The sequence below is a fragment of the Glossina fuscipes genome, unplaced genomic scaffold (assembly GCF_014805625.2).
Source record: "Glossina fuscipes isolate IAEA_lab_2018 unplaced genomic scaffold, Yale_Gfus_2 2, whole genome shotgun sequence".
In the NCBI taxonomy this organism is placed as follows: Eukaryota; Metazoa; Arthropoda; class Insecta; order Diptera; family Glossinidae; genus Glossina; species Glossina fuscipes.
In genome coordinates this window covers 11,783,938-11,791,032 of record NW_023998416.1, presented here as the reverse complement: position 1 = coordinate 11,791,032, position 7,095 = coordinate 11,783,938, and positions in this window count along the sequence as shown.

Sequence of the window (7,095 nt, the reverse complement as noted above, 5' to 3'; positions counted from 1 at the left end):
ATTGTCGGCATTTAAAATGTACACATAAAAGTAGCAGCACCAGGGCATAACAGCAAAAGCAAAAGCACAGCAACAAATATTAACAAACAAAGTTACTGCGGGCAAATTATGATACAATATTTTCAAAGGTGTCTGTCATACGCACAGACAACAGTAAACTTTATGAAAATCCTCTCAAAAGCATATACTATTATATATTTGCGAATAAGAAAGCAAAAATCACTCGGTAACGAATAGTAGATACCCACCGCCCTGGTCTACCGTAAGCTTTCCAAGATTCTGGTGAACGTCTATGTCAGTGCACTATGTCGACATTCAGCTTAAATTGTAAGTTATTAACCACTACTCAATAACATTAGAAATGAACGCCGTCTTGCGTTATCTACCTTTCTTACACTCCAATTAGTTTTGGAATATGACAAAACTGACTAAGCATCTTTTCTTTTTATTCGATAAATTTGATATTTTGCCAAAACAATAAAATGGTTTTTTTTTTCCTGTCAATTTGTGTAAAATTTACTGACAAACCACTTAACTTGAAAATGAAAACAAGTAGAATTTAAAGTAATGTACTTTCCTTAAACTCATATATGAGTCGGTGATTTTGAAAGTGGAGCAAGTCCATATTTTTTTTTTATTCCGCGATATTTCAAGATTTGCATTTCAATAAATTTATGAAAATATTGATACACATTAATGGACATATTGTTTTATATTTTCTTCTTCTTCTTCGATTCAGCAAATCAACAAACAAAAATTCGCTGAGATGTTTTTGGTCGTAGATAATATAAGTTTATTATCCAATAGTCCTTACAACAGAGGCTAAAAAGGGAATAAAGATATGTGTGGACTTGCTTCGCTTTCAAAATTAACGAATTTTTCGTAACAATAGTCAGTGCAGCTTTATCAATCTGTTTTAATAGCAGAAATAAAATAATATTTAACTTTAAATTTTTAAATATTTATTGACTTGATTAAAAGTCGGTTAACATTGAATTCTTATATAACATTCTATACGATGCATTCTTTGTTGATCTGATCCTGTATACACTTAATCTCCATCGATAGTTTCTTTCACACCAAAATAGTGATCGTAGGGTAAAAGTGAATCTGCTAACATCAAAAATTCGTGTTCAATGGTATTTATTTCATTGCCACTGAGCTGATGCATTCTCATCCATATGAAGGCCAAGTTTATAGTGATCAGTGAACACATCAACATGAGTTATAATTCTGTATTTCAAACAATAAGATGCTACTTCTTGTGATCCTCTGATTGATTTTCCATTACGAAAATTGTGGAAGTCATGACTCAATATCCACCTATTCTGCTTATAGCGTTCGATTGATATTGTTAGCTTGGGATAAGGTAGTGCATTTTGTAAATCAAAGCGGAAGGTAAAGCACTTTTCTAGACTATATACAGCCATATCTATGACTTCGTGCAAATATTTTCTAACCAGTTTGACTTTTATCAAGTAAATAAGATATACTTATGTCTCTCCAAAAAAAAAAAAAAAATATTTACAGTATCATTAAGAGCTAAACTCTCCATCTACCAAATATAAGGGAATCTCAATTTTCCACGAGATAAAGGAATCATATTCAGTTTCATTTGTAATTATAATTATAGTCATTTTTTTTTTACAAACTGTATTTGCTCCACTTTCAAAATGAACGGCTGTAAACTGTGGCTTTTGCTTAGCAGGTTTTTCCTGAACTAAGTTTCATAACTGTGATTGTGAATACTCTCATCAAGGATGTAAAGGCTTTACAGGTTTCTGATCGTACAAAAGGAACTTAGCAAAAACTTCATTACTAGGTAATGAATACAAAAATTGCCAGTCCCGATAATGGACTACAGGAATGTGTGATCGATTATGGTTGATGCATTCAACTAGGTAACACATTGTGGAACAATTTAATATATTACTGTTGGGTTGTACCTTTACGTGTATCTGTGATTTTGACACATTCCCTATTAAATATGAGTTTTTTTTTTTATCTGTTTTTATAATAGTATTCATTCAGGCAGAACCCGCAATTCATATAGGAGATAAGGTGTGGCCACAGACAGACAAATAAGAATTACGCGTTTATTGATGAAACACTCATTATAGGCTACGAGCAAGTAGTTTCTACCGCATTGAGACTTGCGCCTCCAACTTAGTGCTTGCAGCCCTTATCTATGCAGCCATGCAGTAAGAGCTAAATTTTGAACAATATGTTCACTGATCTTTCTTCTTCTTCTTCTTCTTCTTTCTAAAAACCAGTCTGGTATCTATTCTAAGAAATGAGTGAATGATGAATTTTTAGAGAGATAGGTTATATAAGCTTTGGAGAAGGTCGATCTTTGTACATATATATGTAAGTGGCTGATAATTATGGCATATACTTTCCACACATTCGACAATGACTCTTAATAAATTGGAAATGTTGCAAGAAGTTCAGCATACAAACGCAACTATGGTTATCACGCACGTGGTGCCGAATGAATGGGTATCAAATTGGAATTTCGTTTTAATAAACAATAGATACATTTAAGGTGATTTTTGTTTAAATTGCTTAAAATACAATTGAAAACAAAGTTCACATTACTTCAGACAAAGTGATTATTCTTCTTCTGCAATTCAGCAAATCAACAACAGACGATTCACTGAACACGAAGTTCAAAGTGATTCTATTCAAAATAAAATCAAACTTTTTTGTATTTTGATTGTCAGATCATTGTTTCGAACAATAATACATAAAACAAAAAACAAAAAAAACACCAAACAAAAAAAAAAAACTTCTTTGAGTTTGAAAAATAATCATATGAGTTGATTATATCTGATAAGTTTTTTAAATGGTCTTAGAGGACCATTAACTGGCCGCTCTGTTAATTTTAAATGACATGTGAAGGCTGTCGAGACAGCCTACAAGACAGATTACATTTTCTAATCAAACTAATTTTGAATATTCCAAGCACGCGCACACATTGAAAATCATTTGTAGCGTAATGAGTTTTTAAAGCATTTACATTTTTTTCTTTTTTGTCTTAACTCCTTCATATTGGAGCCTCCAAGCACACACATATACGCACATGTCCATTTATAGACCGTATACAACGGACAGCCCACTCAATTTTCATGACTATAACTGTGACTATATAAACCAGCAAAGTTATTATCTGCCAACAATCTCTTACACTGCTTGCATTGATGTTAGAAGTATTTGTATCATATATATATGTATATATATATATATGTATACACGATTTTGTTATGGCTTATTACAAACTCCATCAGAATGTTATTGCGCCCAGTAAGTTTTAATGTACAATTAAATTAATACTTCGGTATGGTGTTGAGATTTGCAGTCATGTGTTGTGTTATGTTGCTGAGATGAAATTAAATGATATTGTCTACGTTATATGAAAGAAAGTGTTGTTGTCAATATCAATTACGTAATACTGGTATGTAATAGAGAAATGGGAAAAGCATTGAATTATAAAGAACGGCTTCCAGTTGCACAATAATGAGAAATTTATTACTCAGCAAAGAGAGGAAAACGTGTAGATAGAGATAAGTGTAATATAACTGGTTTGAACACTAGACGTTTCTTTTTCTCGATTCTTGTTGTGATAAGTACAATGTTTGCATGCTAAGCAAGATATAATGAGTTCTAGACAACAAGCTAAATAGCATGTTTCGGAATTTGCAACAAGTCCTAAAAATACTGTTCTGTGTATAATGCGTACGTAAAATGTTTATGAATTCGCCATAAGTATATTTGCAGACGGATATAAAATAACTCAGACTACAGTTGAGTTGCTTCACGCAGCACACAAAAATCGCAATCACATTCTATCAATGACATTTCCAATCCGTCAATGTGCGTAAGGAGATGCCCTTTATTGGTGGGAAAAAAGAACGAGCCTATTGAGGAGAACGGGCCTTTTACTCACTGAGTTCTGAGAAAGTTAACTCTACCCCACTTGAAATTTAAATGAGCTTGGCTTGAGAGTCAGGACAATTGCCTACTCGCCTACCCATGTGGGCTGAAATGAAATTAGATGCTACTACTGTCAAAGTGATCAACAATCTTAAGTTCCCTTTCTGCACCTTAATGGGAGTGACATTGTCAGACATTCTAATTAATTTAAAGAACCTAAGCACTCAGCACGAGTTACTAAGTGTCATAAGTAAAATGCACTACGCTGACCTTACACAGCACTTGTATATAACTTCATGGTATAGTCTACGTACCTTTATCTGTCTCCTTTTTCAATTATTTATCGCTTTCATAAGCAAGAAATTTTGCCGTTGCATTTTCTTCGCCTGCTGGTCAATGTACGCCCGCTTTTGCTCCTGCCCATATGCAATGCTTTAATAACTTTAAGGATGTATTATGCTGCTATTACTTATTTATTCAGACTTTCGCACTTTTTCATCACAAAGAGATTTTTCATAATATTTTTAAATCAAATTTAATAGATTCAATGTCTATAAAATTATGGAATTTTGCAAATTATAATAAGTAAATTAAATTTTAAAATCGAAATTTAATAAATTAGATTTTGAGTTAAGTCTTAAATTTTCAAAAAATTTAAGTAAATAATATTATATGCCGTATAGCCTTTGCGGAACAAAAATTCTTTCATGATTTATGGCAGAGGGAGGGGTTTCCAATCAACTTGAGGCTAATTTATTTTCAAATTTTTGTGTGCGTTTATTTTTCTCACTTCATACACCTTTTAAGCAGTTGTTGCAGACTTATGCGAATGTATACAATACATAGAAAAATTTGATAGAATTAGAAATGGATCCCGTTTTATTACTTCAATCGATTCAGAGTCCATGCATTTTTATATTGAATCTGTAGGTCGCAATATAGATCCGGATGTTTCAATTCAAGCACGCAAAGTCTTCGAAGTTAGATCGAACCATTTCTGCACACAGTCCCCGAATTTCAAAATAAATTTTGATAAAATTTTTATAATTTAAAATTTTTTTAAAAATATTAGTGAGTAGTAACTGTTAAGTAGTTAAACCGTAAAGAGACGATTTTTACAATCCTCTCGCTCCATTCATAAAAAATAATACCTCGGATAGTAGAAGTCGTTTAATTAAATTAATCTACTGTGGTAAACTACTCGCATCTATTTTTGGGCTCATTCCCAGACATAAGTTATTATGATGTGGCACTAAAGTATAATTATACCCACCACTCAAGGATGGGGCGTATACTCATTTTGTTTTTTCTCGTAATATACGACCCAACACCCAAAAGGAAGCTTCAGATGCCTTATAAAATATACTTAGTTGTGATCAGCGTGGAATTTCGAATTGATTAAGTCATGTCTGGCCGTCTGCGTGTCTATGCGGCGTTTGTTTTTGGCGCTAGTTAATTGCAAAAATGAAGATATCGACTCCAAATTTGGTAGATGCATTGCAAGTCTTTGCGAGCAGAATGGTATTGAAAATGGGCTAAATTGTTCAGAGCAGAAGGCCAAGATGGAGCATAAACTAAACGCAGCTGCGTTTTTTTTAACAAAAATTTGTGGATTTTTGCTCGTTACTCATATATTATAGAAGTTAGAAGCCAGAAATTTTCCGCATTTACTTACGAAGCACTCCACTCTCTACGTGCAAAAATGTATATAATATAGTAGGCACGACGAACAAGTGGGCTAATTTTTTCTTAATAATACCAGCCAGATATGGGTATCGAATAAATGAACTGGCAGAGTAGGATGCGGTAACCTTAATGGTGCGTATGCGAGACCTGGGCCCCAGTGAATGTAACTTTCTTACCTTGAAAGTAAGTAAAGAATTGTATGAAGCAGAGTCTTTGGTAGCCTGCCTCACCCGATTATAACATTTTAACTTGTTTGTGTTTAAGTTTATGTTTTGAAGTAAGATTGCACTCAGATAAACTTAAGCACTGTTATAATCCTCCAGTAAGCAAAGTTCAGAGTATTTACAGTGTGAAAATTTTCTTTATTCAATAATGCTTTTTTTTTTCCTTTTTCCTTTTTATTAACAAACGCAAATTGGTAAAAACTATTTTTGTTTTACTCTTCAACTTATACTTTTATTTTGGAAACTTCAATCGACTTAGAAGAAATTAAGTTGCTTTAACGGGTGGATTTATGTCCACTTTGTTACGTATTGTATGGAGTTAAATTGATGTGATGTCGATTAAGACCAGTTTTTGCCTGGATTCGTTTGTGCAGGCCAGTGAGGCTTTTATCGCGATTTAATTGTTATGAATACTTGTTAGTCAGTGCAATATAAATACAGATCTAGACATTGGCTGACTGAAAAAACTTTTTAAGTAGAACGCAAACGTTCTCATTATGCAGGGACGAATGTGAAACACCCTTCGCCGCTTGACCTAATACAAATCTTCATTTGCTTTTATTACAAAGAAATACAAGATTTAGCCCTTAATGCTACATAAAAACTTACTTTCCTTAAGAGTCCCTATACGGGAAAAGGTCTACAAATTGGATGTGTGTGGGTCAAATTCAAATCAAAGAAAACATTTAATGTACTCCGTCATTTCAATTTCGATGCACTCGACCGATGAGTTTGTCTGCAAAGTTTACTCAGAAAAAAAGGTTGAGCAGCAGTTTCCTCTCTCGTGCTCTGTTTTTTTTTTATTTTTTTTCATTTAGAAATAAATGTCTTAATTTAATTTTTACGCAATTTATAATTTAAATTTACAACCAAGTATAAGGTAAAATAAAATAAAATACTGTTAAAGGACAAGAAAGATGGGGCAAATCCGACCCTTAAATAGGCTGCTACAACACTTTGCCTAATTTAATTATTCATCCCTCTTCGTGGTAATACACCAACTATTTTACTCGATTTTCACGTAAAGACATATTTTTTACGCTAAGCCTTATACGAAATGGAAATCAATAAATTATCATATTATATAAATTGGTGTGTGTAACTCTCCGCATTTCTTTTCTGAACTAATTTTCACCAGAAAATAAGAAAATTAGGGCCTTATAAACGCATCTTTTGCATGAAGACGCTTATGGCGGGTAGTGTCGCCAAGATAAATCTACATAGTTCCATTCTTATATAGTTGTTATTTTTT